This window comes from Ranitomeya imitator, chromosome 4 (assembly GCF_032444005.1).
Source record: "Ranitomeya imitator isolate aRanImi1 chromosome 4, aRanImi1.pri, whole genome shotgun sequence".
Taxonomy (NCBI): domain Eukaryota; kingdom Metazoa; phylum Chordata; class Amphibia; order Anura; family Dendrobatidae; genus Ranitomeya; species Ranitomeya imitator.
Genome location: NC_091285.1, coordinates 172,911,192 through 172,923,401, shown reverse-complemented (window position 1 = coordinate 172,923,401; position 12,210 = coordinate 172,911,192).

Here is a 12,210-nt window from a genome sequence, read left to right as displayed (position 1 = left end):
TCTGATTCAGCGACGGGCACAGTATCGACGTAGATGTCATAATGGTTGCCATGGCGACGATGATGTCATAAAGGTTGCCTCGACCAATCAGCGACGGGCACAGTCTGCTGCGAATTCTGGAATCATCATTGTCCATATACTACGGGGACATGCATATTCTAGAATACCCAATGCGTTAGAATCGGGCCACAATCTAGTATATATATATATGTATATTATATATATATATATATATATATATATATAAATATATATATAAAACTATATATATATAAAAATAAATATAAATGTGATTGATAGTGTCACGATATGGTATGAAATATCATATAAGTAGTTTCTCTTGCTAGCAGGCTGTGGGCTAAAAAGCCAAGAGCTGCCTTGCCAATGTGCATGGGGGAAGAGCGTTTTATTGCCTAAAGGAATTTTTACGACCAGGTTAGAATCTTCCTCCAGCAAGAACTGGATTCTAAGTCTCTAGAACACATGGAAGTTCTTTGTTTTGTTTTGTAAGATATTACGCAAACAGTTTACGTTAAGAACACGAAAATATATATTCTTAATCTCCCTCGGTGGATCTGCCCATCCCTCGAAACACGGGCTTCTAACTCCATCTAGTAAAGAAGTAGGGATTTCTCTGTAAATATGTATCCCAGATAGGACATATTTGATCTCATTAGAATGCCCACGTTAATCCGAGATGAATGCTGGGTTTGTTATGACTATGACATGTTTTGTAGCGAAGTTATAGAAAGTAGATAAATTTAAGGTCGAATTACTCAGAATGTAGAGAGAGGAGGGTCTGGATAAGCCAACCTTTCTGTGATGTCACAGCCTTAAGGTTTTAAGTATCTGGCAGGCTCTCAGCAGTTCAGTTCACTTCTTGTCTTTTCCTGGAGAGCCCTGAGCACATCCAATGAGCTGGGACGTATGGAAGCTCCACTAGCCTGGTTGCCAGCAATGAACTGAGAACATGTGAGTGTTATCTGTTCTCCTTTAATCCCCTTTATGTTATAATTACCCTGTACATATTTGCAATTGTCTCATTTGTAACATCTTTGTAAAATATTTTGATAAAGCACTGCCTAAATTTTGTGGGGTATATTATTTAATGCCAGTTCTTTCTCCATGCTCTAAAAACGGACCCTAAGTCTTCTGAAGGGAATTACGCTACTGTTTTGGGTTAGCTTCGGACCCGTTTAATCGAAGCTGGTGGCAGCGACCGTGTGCAGGCTTTTGGGGTGATGTTGTAGCGACTGCGGCATTGATAATTATTGTTCCTGCCTGAGTGGGAGTAGTTTATCGCGTCGCTGCAGCGTGCCCAATAGCCAGTACATAGCAGGCAGCCTGTCTGGCGACTAATTACCCAGGGTGCAGTACCTAATCTGACCTGAGAGTAAGGGGGGCGCCAGAGAGCTGCAAGTGTTGAGTGGAACTGTAAGCGGGATATACATAAATCCCTGCAGTTCGTGGTATATTGAAAAGCAGTGGGATACCTAAAATAAGCCCCTGCTGTAAACTAAGAGGTCAATAGCCTTGTGTGTGTTGTTTCATCACATTGTGGAGTGGAGGGATAACTAAGATAAGCCCCCCTGCACATGTGATAGCCGTCTGTTGGCCTAAAGTCACCCCGACCCGTGACGTAGGGGTGACGGTCACGGTGTGAATCGTGACAAATTGGTGGCAAGGCGGTGGGATCTTAGAGCCTTAGTGATTTGGTTTGAGTGATCATTCCTCTCACTACAAACTTGCAAAGTTCTTGCGAGGACTCTGCGCAAATAAGTTTGGAGAACGAACTCAGTGTTTATTAGTCCTGAGACAATTGTGTGTACTGATAATTATCCCCTCCCTTTCTCTTTGTTTTTCTGTCCTATCTTTTATTTGGCAATGATGGTTGTGCTGGGAGAAACCTTCTATGAGCAGCAGACCAGAGACACGCTTATTGCCTTATGCAAGTCACAGCACATTGACTTTGCGGGCAAAAACAAAGCCCAACTGGTCGCAGTTTTGGTGCAATGGGAAGCCGCTCTAGACCACTCTCAGAGCCCAGTGTCCGCAGAAGCCAGCACCAGCAAACATGGTGCTGCAGCAGAGGTCCAACCACTGAATGCTGGCCCTGTTAGCAATCCGGGCAAATTGGACCCCCACCTGCAGGCGGCCTTGAAAGAATTCCCCACTGACGACCATGAGGGACGTCGGCAGCTGATTCAGCAATACCGGCAGGAGGCCGAGTCCCGAGCCGAGCGAGAGGCCCAGGCCCAGCGAGCCGAGCGAGAGGCCCAGGCCCAGCGAGAGGCCCAGGCCCAGCGAGCCGAGCGAGAGGCCCAGGCCCAGCGAGCCGAGCGAGGCCCAGGCCCAGCGAGAGGTCCAAGTGGAGCGGGAGTACCAGCTGCAGATGGCCCGACTGCAAATGCAGGGGTCGTCCCAGTCCAGCCGTGAGCCCAGCAGCGCTCAGATACCGAAGCCCCGGCCCGATCACTTCCCTGTTATGGAAAAGGACAGGGACTTGGACACTTTTCTGCGGGCCTTTGAGAAAGCCTGCAGACAGTACCAGCTGCCTGCACAAGAATGGGCACGATACCTGACACCAGGGCTGAGAGGCAAAGCTCTGGAGGCGTTTGCTGCCCTCCCTCAAGAAAAAGATGGAGACTATGAGGCCATCAAGCAGGCTCTGATAGCCAAGTACCAGCTTACACCCGAGGTGTACCGTAGAAAGTTCCGGACCCTCCAACGTGGCCCACATGACAGTTACAGTGATGTGGTGCATGGACTGGGGACCCACTTTGACCAGTGGACCCAAGGACTGTCAGTGACCACCTTTGCACAGCTGCGAGACCTGATGATCAAAGACCAGTTCTTTCATCTTTGTCCAGCTGAGGTGCGACAGTTCGTGATGGACAGAGAACCCAAAGACGTGACGAAAGCCGCGCAGATTGCCGATGCCTATGAGGCTAACCGTAGATCGGAAGTGCGGAAGCCAGTCACGACCAGCTGGAGAGGGGGTAAGCCTGCAACCAACGCCAGTACCCCTGCCAGCCATCACACCAAAGGTCCTGCCCCCGTGGCCAACAACACCCGACCTACCACCGATCCTCGCCAGTGTTACTTCTGCAATCGGCCTGGTCATATCAGTACCTACTGTCCAGCCAAGCCGAAGAACCCCCAAGCCAAGGCCCCAGGGCCTAATGCAGCAGTTCTTTTGGTGGGTGGTGTGGTTGGGAGGGTGTGTGACAACGTACAGCACGTCACGGTGGGAGGCCATGTTGCTACAGGCCTCAAGGACACCGGGGCTGAACGAACCCTCATCCGACCCGAACTGGCGGCCCCTGAAGAAATCATTCCGGGGAAAACCCTAACTGTCACGGGGATTGGGGGCATCAGCTGTCCCTTACCGATGGCCTGGGTTTATCTTGATTGGGGTGCCGGGAGCGGGGTGAAGGAAGTGGGGCTGTCTGATAATTTGCCCACTGATGTTTTGTTGGGGACTGATTTGGGGAGGATGGTTGCATACTATGTTCCTGACACCCCTCCCCAATCTGCTAATAAGGGTAACGTTAACCCTGATGATGATGATGATGATGGGAAATCGCATGTGTTACCTGACCATGCTTTATCTTGTAATGATGCATCTAATAACCATTTTTTCCCTAGGATTGATGGTGGAAATGTTGTACCTGTGCCAACTGAACCTGATAATGATTTTTCTGTGAAGGTTAATGTGTCCATAGGTACAGGCGTGCCCAGCCACGTCGCTCTGCGGAGTGAGATTGCTGAGGAACCCCTAACAGGGGTAAGTGTCGGTGCTACAGGAAATGGGGAGATGCATGGGAACCGTGAGGAAGGTGATGCCATGAAAGTGACCAGTGCCACCGAGGAAGGTAACTGGCCCATAAGTAGCACTGCCCCTGGAGTGTTGGGGGTGGATGGGGAGGTAGAGCCCATAGCAGCGCCGGCTCATGGGTCTGTAGAAACCCCCGGGGAGACAGCCTACGTAGCTGCTGTCACCCGCAGTCAGAGTGCCCGGAACGCAGATAACTGTCTGCCTTCCGGACCCTCCTCAGTCATCACTGTGACTGAACCAGAGGTGGACCCAGAGCAGGTCCAAGAGGGTTCCCGTGGAGAAGGGACCCTGACATCGCTTCTGGCTTCCCCTAGCCAGGAGTTTCAGGCCGCTCTGCACACAGATGCGAGCCTAGAGAGTTTGAGACAACTCGCCGGGACACTCTTCTCCGAGATTGATAAGAAGAGGGTGTTCTGGGAACGAGGAAGGTTGTACCGGGAGACAGTACCCGGAGAATCACAAAAGGAGTGGTTGAGGGAAAGACAGCTGGTCGTCCCGCAGCAATTCCGGGGTGAGTTGCTGCGGATTGCCCATGAGATTCCGCTAGCTGGACACTTGGGGATCAGCAAAACTAAGGCCCGGCTGTCTCAACACTTCTATTGGCCTAAGATGGGGACAGATGTGTCAAACTACTGCCGCTCCTGTGTCACCTGTCAAAGAGTGGGGAAGGCGGGGCCTGCTCTTAAGGCTCCCCTGATCCCATTGCCAGTGATAGAGGAGCCTTTCCAGAGGATCGCGGTGGACATTGTGGGCCCGCTGGCCGTCCCCAGCAGCTCTGGAAAGCGTTATATCCTTACTGTGGTAGAATACGCTACCCGGTACCCAGAGGCAGTAGCTCTGTCATCAACTAGGGCAGATAAGGTGGCGGATGCCTTGTTGGCCATCTTTTCACGTGTAGGATTTCCCAGGGAAATGCTTACTGATCAAGGGACCCAATTTATGTCTCGCCTAATGGAGGCTCTCTGTAAGAGAATGCAGGTGAAACACCTGGTATCGAGTGCGTGTTGGTATTGTACCTGCATTTATGTGGACCCATCACCCCAAGTTTTGATATGGGTTTTAAGTGTTTTTAATGTTTCGTGTTTGTGTTCCCAAATAAAGTTGATTTCTATATCCATATATCCATTGTGGTGATCCCAATTTTTCTGCATACATCTTTCTCCGTTGTGTCACATGTATATATGGTATGCAGTTGGTGATCCCCTTTGCCTATTATAATTGGATGGTGCCCGCTCAGCTAAGTACTGTTATGGTATCGAGTGCGTATCACTCTCAGACCAATGGCTTGTGTGAACGCTTCAATGGTACCCTCAAACAGATGCTACGCATGCTGGTTGAGACACGAGGGCGCGACTGGGAGCGGTACCTCCCACACCTGCTGTTCGCTTAACGAGAGGTTCCGCAGGCCTCGACGGGGTTCTCCCCCTTCGAGCTCCTGTACGGCAGGCGAGTCCGGGGACCCCTTGGGTTGGTAAGAGAATCCTGGGAAGAGGAGCCGAACCCTTCTGAAGTGTCCATAGTGGAGTATGTCATTCACTTCCGTGACAAGATGCAGACCTTGACGCAGTTGGTGCATGACAACATGACACAGGCTCAGGCTGACCAGAAGCACTGGTACGACCAGAACGCCTGGGAGTGGACCTACTACGTGGGTCAAAAGGTGTGGGTGCTGGTCCCCGTACCAAATGATAAGCTTCAGGCAGCCTGGGAGGGCCCGTACGTCATCCACCAACAGCTCAACCCGGTCACCTACGTGGTCACGCTTGACCACGCTCAGGGTAGGCGAAAGGCCTTTCACGTCAACATGATGAAGGCCCATCATGAACGTGAACCTTTCGTCCTACCAGTCTGCAGCGTGCCCGAAGACGGGGAGGAAGACACCCTCCTGGACATGCTGGCCCAAGCCAAGGCCAATTGGTCCATCGAGGACATGGAGGTAAGCGCCTCGTTAACTGAACCCCAGCGGTTGCAGTTGCAAACCACACTGGAACCCTTCCGGGTCATGTTCTCCAACTGACCTAGGAGGACTGAGTTAGCAGTCCACGAGGTGGACACCGGGGATCACGCCCCACTACGGCGAACACCCTATCGAATCTCTGACCAGGTGCAGCAGATTATGCGCCAAGAGATCGATGAGATGTTACAGCTGGGGGTGATTCGACGGTCAAAGAGCGCGTGGGCCTCACCTGTAGTTCTCGTGCCAAAGAAAGACCGGACCACCCAGTTCTGCGTGGACTACAGGGGGCTCAACGTCATCACAGCCTCTGACGCGCACCCAACGCCGCGCATCGAGGAGCTGCTGGATAGGTTAGCTGGCGCAAATTACCTAATAATAATGGATCTGAGTAGAGGATACTGGCAGATTCCCCTGAGCTCCGAGGCGCAGGAGAAGTCCGCCTTTATCACACCCTTCGGACTGTACGAGTCCACGGTCATGCCCTTCGGCATGAAGAATGCCCCTGCCACTTTTCAGCGGATGGTCAACCTCCTGCTTCAGGGACTGGAGCAGTACGCCGTGGCGTACTTGGATGACATTGCCATCTTCAGTTCCTCCTGGAAGGAACACCTGTAGCATCTCGAGGCGGTGCTCAGGCGAATTCACCAAGCAGGACTGACTATCAAGCCGGGAAAGTGCCAGATGGGCATGAGGGAGGTCCACTACCTGGGGCACCGGGTAGGCGGAAACACCCTAAAGCCAGAGCCTGAGAAAGTGGGCACGATCGTGAACTGGCCCACTCCCGTGACCAAGAAACAGGTGATGTCCTTCCTGGGCACTGCAGGGTACTATAGGCGCTTCGTACAGCACTATAGTAGCCTAGCAAAACCTTTGACGGACCTCACCAGGAAGAAGCTACCCCACATTGTCAACTGGACAGATGGCTGTGAGGGGGCCTTCCAGGCGTTGAAAACCGCACTGTGCAACGCCCCTGTGTTGAAAGCAGTCGACAGCAGTCGACCGTTCTTGGTGCAGACCGACGCCAGCGAGTTTGGCCTTGGTGTGGTGCTCAGCCAGGTTGACTCGGAGGACCAAGAGCACCCCGTGTTATACCTGAGCCGGAAACTTTTGCCGAGGGAAGTGGCCTACTCCACCATCGAGAAGGAGTGCCTGGCCATAGTCTGGGCCCTGCAGCGCTTGCAGCCCTACTTGTACGGTCGCCCCTTCCCTGTGGTAACCAACCACGACCCTCTGCGCTGGCTAAACGCCATGTGTGCAACCAACGGCAGGTTGCTGCACTGGAGCCTTGCCCTTCAGCAATTTGACTTCACCATTAAACACAAAGCGGGCAGGGAGCATGGGAATGCAGATGGACTGTCCCGCCAGGGTGAACCCACTGAGGTGCGCATGGAGGCATACCGTGGGGTTCTACCTCCCTAGCACACACCAAAAGGGGGAGGTGTCACGATATGGTATGAAATATCATATAAGTAGTTTCTCTTGCTAGCAGGCTGTGGGCTAAAAAGCCCCCTTCCCTTTCACTCAGCCAAGAGCTGCCTTGCCAATGTACATGGGGGAAGAGAGTTTTATTGCCTAAAGGAATTTTTACGACCAGGTTAGAATCTTCCTCCAGCAAGAACTGGATTCTAAGTCTCTAGAACACATGGAAGTTCTTTGTTTTGTTTTTGTAAGATATTACGCAAACCGTTTACGTTAAGAACACGAAAATATATATTCTTAATCTCCCTCGGTGGATCTGCCCATCCCTCGAAACACGGGCTTCTAACTCCATCTAGTAAAGAAGTAGGGATTTCTCTGTAAATATGTATCCCAGATAGGACATATTTGATCTCATTAGAATGCCCACGTTAATCCGAGATGAATGCTGGGTTTGTTATGACTATGACATGTTTTGTAGCGAAGTTATAGAAAGTAGATAAATTTAAGGTTGAAGTACTCAGAATGTAGAGAGAGGAGGGTCTGGATAAGCCAGCCTTTCTGTGATGTCACAGCCTTAAGGTTTTAAGTGTCTGGCAGGCTCTCAGCAGTTCAGTTCACTTCTTGTCTTTTCCTGGAAAGCCCTGAGCACGTCCAATGAGCTGGGACGTATGGAAGCTCCACTAGCCTGGTTGCCAGCAATGAACTGAGAACATGTGAGTGTTATCTGTTCTCCTTTAATCCCCTTTATGTTATAATTACCCTGTACATATTTGCAATGGTCTCATTTGTAACATCTTTGTAAAATATTTTGATAAAGCACTGCCTAAATTTTGTGGGGTATATTATTTAATGCCAGTTCTTTCTCCATGCTCTAAAAACTGTTGTGAATTCTGCTCTTGGGTTCCCTCCAGTGGTTGTAGGTGGGAATGCAGTTGTCTCTGAGTCACAGTCCTGGCCAGGTGTATCTGCTGATTGCAGTTCTGACTGGGATATTTAGGTGTGCAGGATTCATTAGTCCTTGCCAGTTGTCAATGTTTCTTCTGAAGTGTTGGATCAATTTCTGGCTTCTCCTGCTCAGCTGTCAATTCAGCAAAGATAAGTGTCTGGTTTTTGTTTCTGTGGCACACATGCAGTGTGCTTATATTCTGTGCTATTCATTTGTTTTTCTCTTGTCCAGCTTAGAATGTGTCAGTGTTTTCTCGGTCTTGTTGGATTCTCTGGAGATGCAGATATACACTCCACATCTTTAGTTAGATGGTGGAGTTTTGTATTTTCTGCTGTGGATATTTTTGGAAGGATTTTTAATACTGACCGCTTAGTATCCTGTCCTATCCTTTCCTATTTAGCTAGTGTGTGCCTCATTTGCTAAATCCTGTTTTCTGCCTACATGTGTCTTTTCCTCTACTACTCACAGTCAATATTTGTGGGGGGCTGCCTATCCTTTGGGGTTCTGCTCTGAGGCAAGGTAGAAATTCCTATTTCCATCTATAGGGGTATTTAGTCCTCCGGCTGAGTCGAGGTGTCTAGGTTTTGTTAGGCACACCCCACGGCTACTGGGGTTGCGGTGATAAGATCAGGGTTTGCGGTCAGTATAGTTACCACCTACTCCAGTGAAAGTTTTCATGCTGCTCCAAGGTCACCTGATCATAACAGTACAACTGGCCAATAATGAGTTAAATGCATCTCAGAAGAAGGGAAGAAAGGTCTTAGAACCGGTCGGGATTCTGAAAGAAGGGGTGTTCCTTTCTGCCATTTCCCCTGATTTACGATGGGTTCTTCAGGAATTTCAGGCTGACAAACCTGACCGCTGTCCTGTGGGGAAACTGTTTGTTCCTGACAGATGGACTAGTAGAGTGATTTCTGAGGTTCACTGTTCCATGTTGGCTGGTCATCCTGGCATTTTTGGTACCAGAGAATTGGTTGGTAGGTCCTTTTGGTGGCCTTCTTTGTCGCGTGATGTGCGTTTTTTTGTGCAGTCCTGTGGGACTTGTGCGCAGGCCAAGCCTTGTTGTTCCCGTGCTAGTGGGTTGCTTTTGCCATTGCCAGTCCCTGAGAGGCCCTGGACGCATATTTCGATGGATTTTATTTCTGATCTTCTGGTCTCCCAGAAAATGTCTGTTATCTGGGTTGTTTGTGACCGGTTCTCTAAGATGGTTCATTTGGTGCCTTTGCCTAAATTGCCTTCCTCTTCGTATTTGGTTCCGTTGTTTTTTCAGCATGTGGTTCGTTTGCATGGGATTCCGGAGAATATTGTGTCCGACAGAGGTTCCCAGTTTGTGTCTAGGTTTTGGCGGGCCTTTTGTGCTAGGCTGGGCATTGATTTGTCTTTTTCTTCTGCATTTCATCCTCAGACAAATGGCCAGACCGAGAGAACTAATCAGACTTTGGAAACTTATTTGAGATGCTTTGTGTCTGCTGATCAGGATGATTGGGTGGCCTTCTTGCCATTGGCCGAGTTTGCCCTTAATAATCGGGCTAGTTCGGCTACTTTGGTTTCGCCTTTCTTTTGTAATTTTGGTTTTCATCCTCGTTTTTCTTCTGGGCAGGTTGAGCCTTCTGACTGTCCTGGTGTGGATTCTGTGGTTGACAGGTTGCAGCAGATTTGGGCTCATGTGGTGGACAATTTAGTGTTGTCTCAGGAGGAGGCTCAACGTTTTGCTAACCGTCGTCGATGTGTTGGTTCCCGGCTTTGGGTTGGGGATCTGGTCTGGTTGTCTTCCCGTCATGTTCCTATGAAGGTTTCTTCCCCTAAGTTTAAGCCTCGGTTTATTGGTCCTTATAAGATTTCTGAGATTATTAATCCGGTGTCTTTTCTTTTGGCGCTTCCGGCCTCTTTTGCTATCCATAATGTCTTCCATAGATCTTTATTGCAGAAATATGTGGTGCCCGTTGTTCCTCCGGCCCCTGTGTTGGTTGATGGTGAGTTGGAGTATGTGGTTGAGAAGATTTTGGATTCTCGTTTTTCAAGGCGGAGGCTTCAGTACCTTGTCAAATGGAAGGGTTATGGCCAGGAGGATAATTCTTGGGTTTTTGCCTCTGATGTCCATGCTGTTGATTTGGTCTGTGCCTTTCATCTGGCTCATCCTGACCGTCCTGGAGGCCCTGGTGAGGGTTCGGTGACCCCTCCTCAAGGGGGGGATACTGTTGTGAATTCTGCTCTTGGGTTCCCTCCAGTGGTTGTAGGTGGGAATGCAGTTGTCTCTGAGTCACAGTCCTGGCCAGGTGTATCTGCTGATTGCAGTTCTGACTGGGATATTTAGGTGTGCAGGATTCATTAGTCCTTGCCAGTTGTCAATGTTTCTTCTGAAGTGTTGGATCACTTTCTGGCTTCTCCTGTCAATTCAGCAAAGATAAGTGTCTGGTTTTTGTTTCTGTGGCACACATGCAGTGTGCTTATAATCTGTGCTATTCATTTGTTTTTCTCTTGTCCAGCTTAGAATGTGTCAGTGTTTTCTCGGTCTTGTTGGATTCTCTGGAGATGCAGCTATACGCTCCACATCTTTAGTTAGATGGTGGAGTTTTGTATTTTCTGCTGTGGATATTTTTGGAAGGATTTTTAATACTGACCGCTTAGCATCCTGTCCTATCCTTTCCTATTTAGCTAGTGTGTGCCTCATTTGCTAAATCCTGTTTTCTGCCTACGTGTGTCTTTTCCTCTACTACTCACAGTCAATATTTGTGGGGGGCTGCCTATCCTTTGGGGTTCTGCTCTGAGGCAAGGTAGAAATTCCTATTTCCATCTATAGGGGTATTTAGTCCTCCGGCTGTGTCGAGGTGTCTAGGTTTTGTTAGGCACACCCCACGGCAACTTCTAGTTGCGGTGATAAGATCAGGGTTTGCGGTCAGTATAGTTACCACCTACTCCAGTGAAAGTTTTCATGCTGCTCCAAGGTCACCTGATCATAACAAAAAACGTACCCTAAGTCTTCTGAAGGGAATTACGCTACTGTTTTGGGTTAGCTTTGGACTCGTTTAATCGAAGCTGGTGGCAGCGACCGTGTGCAGGCTTTTGGGGTGATGTTGTAGCGACTGCGGCGTTGATATTTATTGTTCCTGCCTGAGTGGGAGTAGTTTATCGCTTCGCTGCAGCGTGCCCAATAGCCAGTACATAGCAGGCAGCCTGTCTGGCGACTAATTACCCAGGGTGCTGTACCTAATCTGACCTGAGAGTAAGGGGGGCGCCAGAGAGCTGCAAGTGTTGAGTGGAACTGTAAGCGGGATATACATAAATCCCTGCAGTTCGTGGTATATTGAAGAGCAGTGGGATACCTAATATAAGCCCCTGCTGTAAACTAAGAGGTCAATAGCCTTGTGTGTGTTGTTTCATCACATTGTGGAGTGGAGGGATAACTAAGATAAGCCCCCCTGCACATGTGATAGCTGTCTGTTGGCCTAAAGTCACCCCGACCCATGACGTAGGGGTGACGGTCACGGTGTGAATCGTGACAATAGATAGAACAGCTGGCAATTCCTGTGCGCATACAGTAAAATCACACTGGCAGGTTACAATACAATAAATAGAATAGAAATATACACATAGTATGCGTATAATATAAATATATATATAGTGCTTTGCGAAAGTATTCGGCCCCCTGGAACTTTTCAACCTTTTCCCACATATCATGCTTCAAACACAAAGATACCAAATGCAAATTTTTGGTGAAGAATCAGCAACACGTGGAACACAATTGTGAAGTTGAACGAAATGTATTGGTTATTTAAAATTTTTGTGGAAATTTAAAAACTGAAAAGTGGGGCGTGCAATATTATTCGGCCCCTTTACTTTCAGTGCAGCAAACTCACTCCAGAAGTTCATTGTGGATCTCTGAATGATCCAATGTTGTCCTAAATGCCTAATGATGATAAATATAATCCACCTGTGTGTAATCAAGTCTCCGTATAAATGCACCTGCTCTGTGATAGTCTCAGGGTTCTGTGTGAAGCACAGAGAGCATCATGAAGACCAAGGAACACAACAAGCAGGTCCGTGATACTG